Source organism: Myripristis murdjan, chromosome 8, assembly GCF_902150065.1.
Source record: "Myripristis murdjan chromosome 8, fMyrMur1.1, whole genome shotgun sequence".
Lineage (NCBI taxonomy): Eukaryota > Metazoa > Chordata > Actinopteri > Holocentriformes > Holocentridae > Myripristis > Myripristis murdjan.
In genome coordinates, this window is record NC_043987.1 from 8,414,389 (window position 1) to 8,425,871 (window position 11,483).

Consider the following 11,483-nt stretch of genomic DNA (forward strand, 5'->3'; position numbering starts at 1 on the left):
GCTCCGGCTGGTCTAGTCGCTGTGTTGATGCTCACTATTGGACTGAACGGTGTCGTGTCAGAGCCGTTCGCACTAAATTAATTCCACCATTCTGGCCGTGTGGCAGCAAACTAAATTGGAAGTTACAGCTGCATGATGGTGGCGCCAAATGGCAGCAAGTGGTATCTGTTGGTACAAAAAAAAAAAAAAAAATCACTGCTCTGAAATAATATAATGTGGCATCAGCAAACTACACACAGCACACTTACCATACCACATGATACCAAAGGGACTAGAGGGGCATAAGATCTGATATTTGATTGAATAGAATAGAATAGAATAGAATAGAATAGAATAGAATAGAATAGAATAGAATAGAATTGAACCCGGGAAAATATAAAAACAATCATGTCCTGACAATAAAAACATCACATTAACAGAACAAAGATCACTCAAATGTACAACAGTTGGTGTGTTCATATCCAGGCTGTACAACCTCCACTCCCATATTTCATTTTCCTGTAGCTTGTTGATCACATTAATTGTATTTGGGATAAAGTAACCCGTGTACATCTTTTCTTTACAGAGTTATTCTGTGGCGTCGCCCAAAGGGGAGCAGCTCAGACTCAGAGTGGAGGTGATGTGTTTTGTGGTTGCCGATTGACAAGGCTTTCCCGCGTGCAGCTGAGCTGTAAAGATCATCTAATGGCTTTGGTTGGCAGCCTACTATCTTCCCTGCTGTCTTAACAGTCCTGGTCAGCTTGTTTCTGTTTACTAAAGTCAAGAGCCCATACCAAACAGGATGCTCTCTATCCGGCTGACACAACGTGAAGACTAAACCCAAGGCCCTCCAGTTTCCTGATTAAACATCAATCTCTGACTAGCTTCCCTAAATCAGCATAGTCTGTGAACTCAGTTTGTCATCTCTGTGTTCCCAGACACTTAAAGCAGTTAACAGGTTCCACAGTTTGGCCACACAGCCTCACTGCTGGCTCTGCTCGGTGTAGGTTCCTTTAGTTTCATTATTAGCCTGGTAAATCGCGTGGACTTAAACGTCACTGTCGGCCGGCCAGTGCAGAGCAGCTAGGATGATTTTGGCTTCCACGATTAAATGAGCCTGATCGTCGGCGATATTTACATTTAAAATGTGGGATCTGCTGCATATCTAATCAAGCACTTTCTCAGCCAGTAGTCAGCCAACCACCAGGGGGCGAACGCATGGTTAGGGCTTCATTAAGCTGCCTAAATAACAAGTTGAGTTGCACTTTGTGCTTGCACTCTGTAATAGCATATTTATTCAGTTAGCCCTTGGTAAATTTTAAATTCTTGGGTAAATTTTATTTATTTTTTCATTATTAAGCTTTTATTCTTATTTAAAGTTTCATTTTGCACTGAAAACTGTTCACATATTGTTTGTTTAAAAGTAGTGCAATAAAAATACAGATGCTTTCCCTAACATGATGAATAATCATGATTACTATATTGATCAAAATAATCGTGATTATCATTTTGGCCATAATCGTGCAGCCCTAAGAGCAGCATATCTCCAAATCTATTTAGTGAATCACCATGAAATTTGTTGACAACATTTATGTTGGGTAGGGATGACACCAGCAGGTCAGATTGTTAATATTTCACACTGATAACTGATTTTTTTTTTTTTTTTTTTTTTTTTTTTTTTGGTATTGTCATCAAGTTTTATAACAGCATTCATGTTGCCTTGACAATGAAATCTGGTGATTCTGGTGACCTGATGACCTTCCCTCTAACGCCACCAACAGGCAAAATATTTAATGTAGCACACTAGTGTTTCACCAGCTTTTATTTATTCATTTGTTTATGTGTTTGTGCACTGCCATGGAATTTAGTTGCACCACTCTTGTTGGGTAGATGATTTGTCAACTTGGCACCTCCATTATCTTCCCTCTAGCGCCACCACCAGGCCCAGCAGGGCATCTGCATTAAAAACAATATGCTGGTTATATCAAACTCTCACCTAAAGCAGCTTTAATAAACTATACTGTTAAGGAAACATGTTAGGGATCACCATTATCTCACCAATATAGGTGAATTTTCCCCTCACAGGTTCCTACTAAGCACACCTAGTCGAGACTCAGTTTCTATTTTTTCTACACAAGTCTTAAATAAAGCTCTTGCCAGCTGGGAACAGAAGAAGCTCTTTCCCTCCACTGTGGTCTGCAGTCGACCAAACATTAGAAGAATTACGATGTGACCTATTCCAATTCCAGCTGATGAATATTGCCTGCTTTACACACTAATAACCCTCCCTCTGTCTCACCTCCTCTCTCCGTCTCTCTCGGCATGGATGTGTGACCACAAACGTGTATGTGTGTGACCTATCCTCATTCTTACTTATGAATATGGCCCATGCCGCAGCCTAATGCGGCAGCAATGGTTTAATTGCGGCACTGAAAAGCAGATTTGTAGTGACATGAGCACGGCTTGTATGACTCACTGGGCAGCTGTAAAAACCCACTGGAGGAGCCTGATACATGCTGTTTATGATTTCCTGTATTATCACCTCCTTGTACATTAACATACACACAAACACACAAATCTCGGTAGCATACATGAACACTACGCACACTCCGACCTCCCCCGACCGACCCATGCTTTTTCACAAACTAGATATTTGAAAATAATTACCTCCATCCTGTGCTAAAATTGTTTCAGAGGTTGCAGCAGCATGAATGAAAAGCTAGCAAGAATATGAGGGCAAAAAATAAAGGGAAATTAATAAGACATGAGTTATTTAGAGGCAGAATAATGCATGATGGAGGACATGGAATACTTTTTTTTTTGCTCTGTGGCTCAGAGAGGATGAATTTGAAGCACAGCAAAAAGGCAAGACTGACTGTGTTACACAATTTGACAACCAGACACACACAAAAAAGACACACAAACGCACACACACACACACACACACACACACAGCATCTTGCCTCCGGTGACATGGCAGGTCACAGCAAGCATTTTGTTTTCTCTCTGGTACCGTTGTTTGTGAAGAAACACCAAAGAGAGCAGGAAACACCAGCAGATGTGTGTTTATGTGTGTGTGTGTGTGTGTGTGCAGGTAAAAGGTGCAGTGAGCCATGCAATTCAGGATTTCAGATGTCCACTGTTGTTGGTCAAATTACTGTAAACACCGCCTCGCGATGGACAGCCTGTCACTCCAAGTTACTCTAAAACACTTATACCTGTATCCACGCACACACACACACACACACAAATACACACGCTAACCTGACTCTACACACACGACCAAGGTCATAACAACTGCAGTGCAAGGGCAAAACCATACTCACACATGCAAACACCAAAAATGTCCTTTTCACTAACAGCAAGGACAGATTTAAAACACCTCCCTCACACACATTCACACACACACACACACACCGTCCCCAGTCTTCAATCAGAATTGAAAAGTGAAGAGGTGGTAATATTAAATCGGATTAAAGGACTTTATTTCTAGTCTTAGTGTTCTAGCCAACAAAGTCACACCACTTGGATGTGAAAAGAAAAATGCAGAAAGAGAGGTGCATGGAGAGGAAGTCTAGAGGATGACAGAGATAGACATGGAGAGAGATATTGTGGGGGAGGGTGGGATGGGGTGGCCGTGCTGTGTCCACACTGGTTTGACTGGGGTGCCCCAAGCGTGGTATCAACTCAGCTGAGGGCGGCACTGTAAGCAAACCCTTGCAACTCTGTGCCCCACCCCGCACAGTGGCTCAGTTCACTGAGTCATGTTAAAGATATCTTCAAAATGACTTCCACACAATAGAATTAAGTAAATTTCTAGAAAATAGTTTTAATAGACAATGAAATACATTCAATTTGAATCAACAGTTAAGTTTGGGCAATCACCTCTTAAGATTTATGCACTTTAGGTTTCAATAACTGATCAATTACAAATGACACATATCAAAATCAAATAGAGTGACAGGATAACCTGAAACTGTTGGCATGTTACATAGCCAGGTGTGCAGCTGAAGCTCCAGGCTCTGCTGCTTGGGAGAACTCAGAATTTCCTTCTTGAAAAATTTCTGAGCAGCTGCAGCAAAGCTATGCTGTTCTTGGTCCCAGGCAACATGGGAAAATGATACCTTTTTCTTATTTCAGAGTTTGTCTTTTCCAACATTATTTTTTTTTCCCAGATCAGAAAGGAGGAACTAATTAGTGAAATCACCTGGTGGAGGTCTTGGTTGGAAACCTGCAGCCTCTTGGCCCTTCATGGCACATGATTGGACACCCCTGGTATAGAAGCTCAGTAGTCCCACCTCTCACTTTGCCAGCAGCTAATCAAAAAATTAATTTGGGATGGCACCTGAGTTGACTAATTAAATTTTCAGTGGTGGTGCCACCTTTGGTCACCTCCTGAGCCCTGCAGTGGGTGGAGCTCGACCCCAGTTAGCAGTTGGGTATTAGGCTAGACCAGTGGTTCCCAACCCAGTCCTCAAGGCTCCCCTGTCCTGCAGGTTTTTGTTTCAGCTCTACTCTTGCACAGCTGACCCAATTAAGGCCCATGAACCTTCATGCACAGCCTGTTCAGGCTGTTTCAATCAATCAGCATGAAACTCTTATCTGGATCAGGTGTGAAAGAGTAGAGCTGAAACATAAAGCTGCAGGACAGGGGGGCCTTGAGGACTGGGTTGGGAACCACTGGTCTAGACTCCTAGAATGTTACATTCAACAGGCATATTAAAATGTGCCATGTATTGAAATATAACACAGCTAACTTTAGACATATGAGGAATTTGTTAATATCTAAAGCCTCTGAGGCATATCTAAATGCAATGATTTAACCAATTATGTCACTTGATAAACAAGCCCTGAACGTCCTGGACTGGAAATCATGATAATAACATAATTGTGATGTAATTGTTAAATATAAAATGCCAAGCTTTGACAACTCAGATGTCTGTTTAGTGCATAAGGTAATCCATAGTGCTGTTCCTCCACTGCTGAAGAGCTTTGTTTAGACCTGAGCACATGAGCAGAGCTTCAAGGTCTGCCTCAGCGTCCCTAAATGAGGCTCCGCCTTCGCTGCACGTTTTCTTTTCAAGCCATGAAAGGGTGGCATAAGCTCTCTGTCTGTCTGAAACCCTGCAAAGATTTCCATATGTTCTGCTGTGAATTAAAAAATGGATTTTAAGTACCAGTCTTGTCAGAATTAATTTGACATGACGACCTGTTCTTATAACTTTGGATATCTGTGTGTATGTTTAATATTTGTATCTCTCTGTGTGTTTATTCCTTTGAAATGTGTTATTGTGTGTGTGTGTGTGTGTGTGTGCGCACGCGTGCGTGCGTGCGTGCGTGCATGTGTGTGTGTGTGTGTGTGTGTGTGTGTGTGTGTGTGTGTGTGTGTGTGTGTTTGCATATGCCTGCGTGGGTGTCAATAGGTTGTTGGCCCTTTTTTATATGAGATTATAGGTTTTGCTCTGTTTTTCTTTAGGTTGTTCACCTTTCCATGCAGGGACTACAGATGGAAGTAACTAGTGGCTCAATGTGGCACAAAGCATCTTTTGTCTTTGTTTGAGATTAATGTATTTTATACAAAATGACAAAAACAAATTGAATAAACAAAACTAATAATGATTCCACACTAAATGGCCAGGGAGCACACACACACACACACACACACACACACAAAGACAAGGCAAATTGTGAGAGAGAATAACAACAATATAAAGAAACCCAGATGTAGCAGGAGAATGCAAGGAAGAAGGGAGGAAGAAAAGTACAGGGTGATGATGGTGTGGAAGAAGAAGAGGATCAAGAGAAAGTTAAGAGAATCTTAAGTGCTTACTAATTACACTCTTAGTCATCCTAACACCATTACAAACAAGCAACATCTCCACTGACAAGGAGGCATCACATCAGTCCCTGCCAGGAATGGTGATGTATTTAAAACATCTAAACTGACATATTGTAAGGGAAGGATGAAGGTGGCTGATACTATAATTGTGAGTTCTGATGTCATCATGACGATAACTTTGTTGGAGTTGCAGTGGATATCTCATGTTGGAGTTGCAGTGGATATCTCATGTCTCAGACAAACTCTTCATATGTTTATCCCAAATGACCACAAAGTGGCTGTCTTGGCAACAGTGTGTTTATTTAAAATTCTAGCAAAGATCCCGAGGTTTCCAAAGATGCTAAATATGCCCTGCTGATTTCCAGGGAAATGTGTATAAAATGATGCACAAGACATGCAGATCTTCGCTAATGATGTAATGCTGCAGCCATAAAACAATGGCATCTTGGGTTTGAATAGTTCACTCAATATAAGTGAGTTATAGCTTCAGTGAAGTGTTGTAACCACCAGAGACAGAGATGTATGTGACACTGTTGTACAATATGAAATAAAGGAAAAGTGAAGTATTAAAAAAAAAAAAAAAAAAAAAAAAAATGGGGTGTTGGTGGAAAATGCATTCTTGATTAAAAACAACAAGAACTTGATCTGTTGAATGACGCTCATAATCCCACACTTGGACAGTGTTATTATGAACTACCTTAAAGCAATTAACAACATAATGTCCTGCATATTTTTTTTACCATGGTGAAGAGACATGACAAGAAAAAGAGGTGCTGGTTGGATCAGGTCAAAACTTCATGGAAACTGGTGCCCATTTGAGGACTCATGTGCTCCATCAACATACAGCAATACATGTGGATGGGAAAAAAGCCAAAGCAATCTGACAGCAGATTGAAAAGTCAAAGAGCCGATATGTCCATCCATCCAGCAGGGCAGCCCAGGCCTCTCTTTTCCCAGCAACCTCCACCAGCTCCTCCTGGGGAATCCGAAGGCGTTCGCGGGCCGGCCCAGAGATATAACCCCTGGAGCAGGTCCTGGGTCTGCCTCGAGGCCCCCTCTCAGTCACACATGCCCGGTTCACCTCCAAAGAGAGACAACCATGGGGCATCCTTATCAGACGCCTGAAGACCACAGAATGTCAAAATGTCTGGTACCTGGTGTTAATCTGCGTATCATACCTACTTTTCATATTCACCTGAGATTCCAAAATCAGAAAATGAAAAAAAAAAAAACAGTTTGTTAGTTCATTATTTGTTTATCACTCTGAGACAAAAAAAATAAATAAATAAAAATGTAAAGGCGTGTTTTTTTGTACTTTCATTTTAGTGCTTAAGTCAAAAACAAGAGATGAAAATTAAGGCAATTGGCCAAATTTGATTTTGTTTCTTAATTTATCTAATTTGTGTGATCTGGAGGTTATTGGCTGCTTAGCTTGTGTCACTTTTGCTAGCTTTGGCAATCAATCATGAAGAGTTTCATCTTGTTCACAGGAACTAGACGTGTAACTCCCAAAGAAGACGATATCACAACCGAAAAAATCGGCAGGATCTTGCTGATTTTTCCAGTTTCTTTGGTTAAATTTTTCGGGTTGATTATTTTTCACGCAGCACTGGTCTGCACGCTCATCTCACAGTCCCCACACCACCATTTTCAAGGAGAAAACCATGATTTCAGACATGGAAATTCTCATGCTGACTGCTTCCCACTCAGCAGCGAGACAATCTAGTGAGCCTTAAAGAAGACTTTACACCAAGAATAACTGTATTACATTCATGGCTACCTATAACGAAATGACCAATATGTGCCCTGCAGAGCTGGCATTTATCACAACACTTCTCACCCTTAAGTATCTGCACTTATAATATCATTAAAGCATTCTGTATTGCTCCTCCGGTGCCTCTGTCAGTAGTGATTTGTATTATTCTAATATCTGCAATACTGCTACAGTGACATAGCTTTCTCTGTAATCGCAGAGAATGCAATATTTTCTTGCAGCATGTATTACTCTACGAAATCCAGCAGTGATGGAAATCAACGGCGACCTCACAATTTCTTTTGACCTGATTCTTGGGATCACAGTTGTTGGTGCATTGCAATTTTGGATTACAAATAATTGCTTCAGTTAATGCGCTCCGAATTTTTAATTAGCATCTTTCCACCACTTGACTGTAGCACTCTGTAAAATATGACTAAGAATATAAATATGACTTATTTGTGTAAGATAGTGCCATGTTCTTTTTTTGATTTATTCACCGAATTTATTCATTTATTTATTTATTTATTCATGGAGGGCTAAACACTGTTTTAAAATGTCAGTTTTTGATTGTCACATTAATTGTGATACCTTGCTGTAGTGTTAGTGTCATCAGTCACTCTCTGTGTTAGTGCTAGTAAAATTTAAGACCACAACCACATTTCCCATAAGCCCTGTCACCTCCAGTTGGAGGAAGGATGTTGCTATGTGTCCCCCCTCCACCTCCCTAGTGTCGCTTGGAGGGGCTTCTCCCTCCTGGCAGCTTCGTTTGTCCCCAAACAATGCTAAAGCTTGGATGCTGCTGCTGCTTTTTGACTTGTGGTCAAAAAGGCAGCGCCCTCTTTGTGCCATAAAGCAATAGTGTTTATTTCCTGCCAAATTCAGCCTAATAGCAAACGACGTGATTGCAGGACAGAGGGCCAGTGGAGGGTGTAAATCTTTCTCCATAATGGTCTTGTTTGTAGTAATTATACTAATGTCTCCAAATTAATGTGGTAATGATTTCCTGATGTTGAAAATACTAAATGCAGCACATTTAAAGCCCATCCTCCACCTAAATACTCTGAATAATCCTTTTGGATATTGTGAAACTCCCTCATGTGAAACTGTTAAAACTCCCCAACCTGCCCACCACTTGCACACACACATTCACACATGCACAGCCTGACGGGACAAAAGGCTCTGTCATCCCCTGGTAGAGAAACAAAGTAGGGGGAGTTGAGTCAAGATGAAAATATGAATAAATAATATGCCTAAATAATCTCCTCAAACAGAGGGTGACTCATGCGTGAAGGATTTGGTCCCTTCTGCTGTAAGAGTGTGTTTAGCACCATTTATTGCGTATGTGTTTTACAGCGTGTGTGTGTGTGGGTGCGTGCACCTGTGTGTGAGTGTGTATTTCCACCTGTTCCAAGGTCCCCACGCACCTCACAGGGCGATAAATATGAAGTAGCAAAAAGGTCACACTGCAAAAAATGTCCCGACCATTTTTCAAAATGTCCGGTTTGAGTAATTTTTTAATGTTCCATTTGGTTTGAAAAGCCAAGGAAACTGCAGTATCTGAGGTGAGGAAACGTTACTCTCATTAAAACAATTCTGAAATGTCAAGGGGAAGTGGAAGCAAGAATTGTGTTTCCCTACAAACGGAGGTAGAAAATAAATACAGGATCTGCGGGGAGATTTAATGGTGTAATTTACACCAGGAGCCGCATGGAGACACACACGCAGTAGCATGCGCATTCTCACACACACACACACTCACACACATATCACAGCATGCCTGCACTACTGACTGTCCTGGCATGGCATGTCCTGTTAAGCATCCCCATCTAGTGTTGCAGTAGCAGAATGCAGCAGTACAGGGGTGAGCACTAAAACACTTGATGAAGGGCATGGAGATGGAGAGTGTGCACCAGGCTGTATCCATCCATCTGTCTACCAATCTGTCCATCAAACAAGATCTCTCAGAAACCAGTGGACTGATTTTAGAACAGAACTTGGAGAGATGGTGATAGATTGTCAGCTGAGAGAATGTACATGTGAAATTCTACATTAGAGAAGATCTTGGTTGAAAACCATCCACACCACGCTCACTGGCTGTCCTTCAAGAACCCGTCAAACTAAGAATTACACTTCTGTAAGTCTGTGCACCTAATGGCCAGAGTTGAAGTGAATAAGTTTTGCGTAAAAGACAACAACAACAACAACAAAAATTCTGTCTAGCTTCAAAATGGATGTTTCCTTTGCAAAAAATATATAGGTTACTTTCCAGTTTTAAATACCGCCCATATTTGGAATGTGTCATTGTTCTCATCCACATTTAAAAGGATCATTAATCAACATTTGACCCAAAACAACCTTTGATCTCACCCTAGGAATTTAGGTCACCCAGATAGTTTTTAACCACCATGGTCCATGTAAAAATCATGTAGTCAGAATCTTCTGTGTGTACCATGACATTTGTCAAATTCTAAGAAATGTTTTTGGGCAAATTACAGCATCTCCACTCACTGATTGGCCTTCATCAGGGTAGAGGGCAGAGATGGGGGGAGTTGACCAAATATGTAGCACGAGGCATGATGATTATGCCACCCTAAAACCCAGAAGAATGACCAAACTCTCATAAATGAATAAAAATAAGATTTTTTTTTTTTCCACAGCCATACAAAACCACAGGGTTACCATGGATTTTAAGCCACATTTCCTCCAGAGGTCTGAAGTCGTTTTAAGCTTAGTAAACATAATGATCGGAGTAAAAGCTACGCAGCAATTGCATCATCTGGCCATGTACCTTCTTCTCCAATTTGCGGCTGTGGCTCTGCTGACACTTGATCTATGAACTGCCTACTTGACAAAACATCAAAACTGGGACAACTTCTCATTATTTACACCTAGTTTCATGGCCCCAATACTCAATTTTTCCAGCTCTGTTCTTCCACACAAACAGCAGCGAAATGACAAAAAGCTATCATGAGAGAGAGATATATAGATACATAAAACTCTTGCCAAATCTATCAGGAATAAGAGCACAAACATCTCCTATTACAAAAAAGTATGCCTTTGGTGTAGTTATTTCTTCATTATGTAGTGCAAATTGCAGGGAAACTGAAGGCATAGCTCAGTCAACACAGCCAACACTGCTACTTCATTACTGCTGTTGAACATAATTCTGCTGTATTGCATCTTGGTTATTGCCACATTGTCATATTGTGAAACTATCAACATTTAACTTTTCAAACTTTCATATTTGCTTGTGTCCAGCAGATACATTTAACAGAGCTTTCAGCCATTGATGGTACAACTTGAAGATATGATGCATTTGGGGACTGCCTGACCTCATGGGGCTGATTTAAGGTCCAAAATTTCAAACCTTAAAAGTCCAGAAGTTCTACACCAGGGTTTTTCAAAGTGGAAGATGGCCTTTCCAAGTGGGATCCAAGCACTTTCAGGGTAGAGAGAGAGTTGGAGCTGCAGAATAGCCTAAATATCTGTTGTTTCGTTAATGAGATTTGGGCAGTTTTACATTTTTTCTACTTAGATTCAAATTTTTTTTTCTTGGCTTTCTCCAAGTGAAGGCCCACAGTCTCAGATTATGAAAACTCCTGCACTCCACCGCTGGTCCAGCTTTGCTAAAACTAGGAGCGGTGCTGCACCTTCTTACTGATTGGCCAGACGGCTTCTTGGATCATTTGTGGATGACATGTTTACTTGTTTCCACTGACAGCAGGATGATAAAAGAGTCACTGAAAGTTTGAGTGAATTTACAGCAAATCAGGACATCTGGGTGTGACAGTGAATACATTCAGTATTTTTGTATCCGGCTGTGACGGAGTCTGTATGTGTGTGTGTGTGTGTGCATGCGTGAGCGCATACGGGTATGTTTCCAAGTGTGTCGAGCATTTGTGTGTGTTG